The 4724-nt window shown below is 44.5% G+C and overlaps 1 long non-coding RNA gene across 1 annotated transcript in view; it reads left to right on the forward strand.

Annotated features, from left to right (window-relative positions):
- LOC104999516 overlaps positions 1-2318 on the forward strand; it is a 19408-nt gene extending 17090 nt beyond the window's left edge. The window contains exon 3 of the long non-coding RNA XR_826597.1: positions 2258-2318. This is a non-coding gene — a long non-coding RNA (uncharacterized LOC104999516). The remainder of the gene's footprint in view (positions 1-2257) is intronic.
- The last annotated feature ends 2406 nt before the right edge of the window (positions 2319-4724 follow it).

The following is a 4724-nucleotide window of genomic DNA, read 5'->3' on the forward strand; positions in this document are numbered from 1 at the left end:
CACTGGCTGGAGTCGTGTCCCCCCAAACTCATGTCCGCCTGGACCCTCTGAGCGGGGCCTTCCTTGGGAACATGGCTTTTGCAGATGTAATTAATGAAGATGAGGTCTTAACTGAACTGGCAGGGTGGGGGGAGCCTAAATCGGTGACTGGGGTCCAGATGAGGAAAGGAGAGGCCGTGGGGGGGCAAGGCACAGGCAGAGGCAGACCCTGGAGGCTGTGGCTCCAAGCCTGGGCCCCCAAGGGCCACCATAGCGGGAGGGGCAGGAGGAGTCCTCCCCACGCCTTCAAAGAGATCATGTCCCTGCCGAGGCCTTGATGCCTTGATCCCTGACTTCTCACCTCCAGAACTGGGAGATGACCCATTTCTGCTATTTGTTAAGCACCCCATTTGCTGCAGCAGCCCCAGAACCTAACAGGCACGTATGTGTAAGTCACTTTGAGAAACAGTCCCGGGGCGGCTGAGTACTCATGCAACAGTGCAAGAGGAAAAGCCCCGCCTGTGTTGGTGCCTGAAGTTCAGTGACACAGCGTGTGTCACTGTCAGAGGTGAGACCCGAGAGCCCGTGAGCCCAGGAGAGGTGCGCACGACTCACTCCGGCTAAAACCCTGTTCTGCCCAAGCAGCCAGCTGACCTCTGCCTGCGGGCACCGCAGGAGGCAAGTGTCTGAACGTGAGCAGAAACGTCGGTCACGGATCTGGACGCTTCTCTGCATGTTTGGTTATTCTGCTTTTCCCGAGGAAGAAACTGAGAATTTCAGTCTGTGTTTGCAGAGTTTGTGCATTAGATACAGAACTATTTAGCGGGCTTCACCTCTCCCGCATCATCTATTCTTCCAGCTTTGGACAAATTGCAGTTGTCCAAAACACGCAGAATTCTTGGTATTTGCTAGAATATTAGATCAGAGTTCTTGATATTTGCTGGAACGTTCAATTTCCCTTTGCTTGTCTAGGGGCTTTAAAACTGCTTATATTCTGAAATAGAACAGGTTTTGTTGCTTTGTTTCCCCTCTCACTTAAAAAATAAGCTGGGAAAATAGCCTCAAACTGCCAATGAAGTGTAAACAAATCATGAATTTTTACAACTCCCCAAGTACATGTTTTGCTTCTCAAATAAGAAACCAAAAGGTAAATGGAGAATCAGTCTAACAAAACAAAACAAAAAAAAATGGAAAATGGAAAATGGAAACCCTTATCACCTAACTGCACTTACTTAGAAACAGGTGAAAATGTAACAGATCATGGACCACAAGATAGAACATGTATTTAGAGAACTGTTTTGGCAGAAATCTACTGTGAATTATTGATAAATGGGTATACTTTCTGGTGAGCAAACATGTTTCTATCATGCTTAATACTCTTTATTTTAAATCTGAAGTTACAACAAGTGTTGTATGCTTTTAATTAGACTCAGCATCTGGATCCTTTCTAGGTAATCAGTGCAAGATGGGGAGTGCTGGAGCAGGCTTAAACATTAAAAAGTTTTTTCTTGATTAATTAGTAAATGTAATCCTTAAATATTTGGGTACTTTAAAACTATGATTCAGAAGTTCACACTAGTCTTCTTTCAGCCTAGAGAGATGATATAAACCCAGAAGACTCATCACCAGTTCACAGGTGAGTCCTGACAATTTGTCATCGTATCAATGATGACAAATCTCAGTTAGCATTATTAGTGGCAAATCTCCGAAGTCAGTTTGAAATTGCCACAGTGGTGTGGAAATTGACACACCTGGAGTGGGATAGATGCAAAAGACTAAAATAGATCGTTTTTATTGAGGTTAGTGTCATAATAAAGGTAGAGGTGTAAATAGAGCCCAGGCAGGTAAACTTGATGAGCAGTCCTCCCAATTCCTTTTCCAGACCTTTACACCCTGACCTGCTGTGGCCCGGACACCCTGAGTCTCTAAGCTCAGCCCTGTGCTGGAGTGTGGGGCTGGCAGGTGCTGCTTACACGTACGTGCCAGTCGCTCAGTCGTGTCCGACTCTTTGCAACCGCAGGCTATATCCCGCCAGGCTCCTCTGTCCAAGGAATTCTTAAGGCAAGAATACTGGAGTGGGTTACCATTCCCTTTTCCAGGGGACCTTCCTGACCCAGGAATCGAACCTGGGTCTCTTGCAGGCAGATTGTTTACCAGTTGAGCCACCAGGGAGGCCTGGTGCTGCTTAGCGTTCCCCTTTCAGACCTCCAAGTGTTTTCAAAAATTTCCCTCCATGTGATGGACCACAATGACTTCAATTTTCTTTTTTCTTCTCCAGATATCTACTTACAAATGCTGGGCCATTGTTTCTTTCTACTGGATAAGAAGTTAATGTTTTTCTCTGAAGTATAAAAAAGCAAACGACTTTGTGAAGTTTATTTTTAAAAAGTGCCAAATGGAAATTGAAATGCTTTTTGAATTGTTTCCATGTCTTGGCTGTTGGGATTAATGCCGCAGCGAACATGTGAGTACAAATATCTTTCCAAGATCCTAATTTCAGTTCTTTTGAATAAAATACCCAGAAGTGAGCTTGTTGGATCATATGGTAACTCTACTTTTAATTTTTTGAAACAAGCTAAATGACAGATGAACAGATAAAGAAAATGTGGTGTATATATATATATATATATATATATGGGAATATTATTTAGTCACTAAGTCATGTCCAACTCTTTGCAACTGCATGGACTGTAGCCCACCAGGCTCCTCTGTCCATGGAATTCTCCAGGCAAGAATACTGGAGTGGGTTGCCATGCCCTCTTCCAGATCTTCCCAACCGAGGGATCGGACCCCTGTCTCGGACCCCTGTCTCCTGCATTAACAGGCAGGTTCTTTACCACTGAGCCACCGGGGAAACCCATAAGGGAATATTATTCAGCCATTAAAAAGGAAGGAATCTTTTTTATGTATGCAACAAAGGATGACCCTTGAGGACATTATGCTAAGTGAAAGAAGCCAGACGCAGGACAAATGCTATGTGATTCCACTTACCTGAGGCATCTGAAATAGTCAGACCCATAGCGAGCAGATGGGTGTCGGGCAGGGGCTGGGGAGGGGGAAGTATGGAGCTATAATTCAGGGGGTGTGAGATTTCAGTTGTGCAAGATTAATCAGCCCTAGACATCAACGTGGTACCTATTTGTGTTCTTACAAATCTGTCCAGAGATTAGACTTCATGTTAAATGTTCTTACAAGTGAAAAAGGAACTTTTTGGAAATTCTGGCAGTTAACTTTTTTGTATATTAAGAGTCATACTTAAAAAAAAAAAAAAAAGGTGAAGTCCTGGATTCCCTTGTCTTTCAGGGTTTCGATAAGAATCAAGGTGATGCTATCATTACTGTAGACAGAGAAACCCCTTCCCCCCGCCCCCACCAGCATAGTCATTATAAAGGTTGAATGAAAGAAAATAAGCAGAAAGGTAGCAGGACATAGAGGGAAACAAAACCCGCCTCCGTGTCTGCTCTGAGGAGCAGACATCCAATCAAGAATGGAACTGTGCTTTGTGAGCGTGTAAGTATTACATGCTTTAGAAATAGCGCTTCTAAATGAATGTTTATGTACTTTTCCTAGATTTAATTAATGCAAGACCTGAAGGGATATTACTACCACTGAGGTTTAGACTAAACCTGGAGATTTCATTCAAGGATTCCTGATAATGTAAAACCATTTGGAGACTCTAAATAAACGTCACATACCAAGCTGGTAACAATTCATAGCATCTGAAAATCTGTGAAAGAATTGAGGAGGAGGCTTTTTTCCCCTTCTGTCCAAGGACCATATGTATGGCAGAAATTTTGGTTTGTGTTGAAATTTTGTTGGAGGGTGAAGCGGGGGTGGAGGGAGTCATATTTTTTTATTTTTTTTTACTTTGGATGGAGTTTCCAAGGCATTCGATTGCCTGTGGACATTTGTAACTTTTAAAAGTAGGATTTTATACATTTACTCAGAGGCCTAGCCTCAGATGATGAGTAAGTGCTCATCATATTCAGTGCTCTGCATGTATAATTTGGTGTGTGTATAATTTTGCTGCCGATGCAGGGTATCTGGGGGGAGGGACGGCACTGTGAATTTCCTTCCAGGTCACTCCACCTGTAAGATACACCTGTTCAAGAGTACCACCCAAGGCAGGGGAGGACAGAACCAAAGTAAGAATAGCTTTACCCGGCCATCCCTCTGTCCACTCACTCTCCATGTTTAGTGAGCACCTGCTGCGTGCCAGGCACTAGACTAATTCGGGACTTGCGGCCCACGTTCAGCGTTCTCAGTTACAGCTTTGTGTGCTTATGACACAACTGTGATTTTCAGAACACTCCTTCCAAAAGTGTTACAACGTGAAGATCTGTGTGGCAATTGAGATCATCAACAAAACCATCTCTCTGAAAAGGCAAGCGTTAAAAAAGAAAATTCAGGGCTTCCCTGGTGGCTCAGTGGTAAAGAAACCGCCTGCCAATGCAGGAGACACAGGTTTGATCTCTGATCTGGGGAGATCCCACATGCCATGGAGCCACTAAGCCCGATCAACTACTGAGCCTGTGCTCTGAAGCCCATGAGCTGGAACTTCTGAAGCCCGCGTGCCCCAGAGCCTGTGCTCTGCAGCAAGAGAAGCCACCGTGATGAGGAGCCCGCGTGTCTCCACTAGAGAGCAGCCGGCACTCGCTGCAGCTGGAGGAAAGGTCACGCAGCAAGGAAGACCCGGCACAGCCAGAAAGTAAGTTAGATCATTTAAAAGAAAACAGAAAATTCAG

This window comes from Bison bison, unplaced genomic scaffold (assembly GCF_000754665.1).
Source record: "Bison bison bison isolate TAMUID 2011002044 unplaced genomic scaffold, Bison_UMD1.0 scf7180017864353, whole genome shotgun sequence".
Classification (NCBI taxonomy): Eukaryota; Metazoa; Chordata; class Mammalia; order Artiodactyla; family Bovidae; genus Bison; species Bison bison.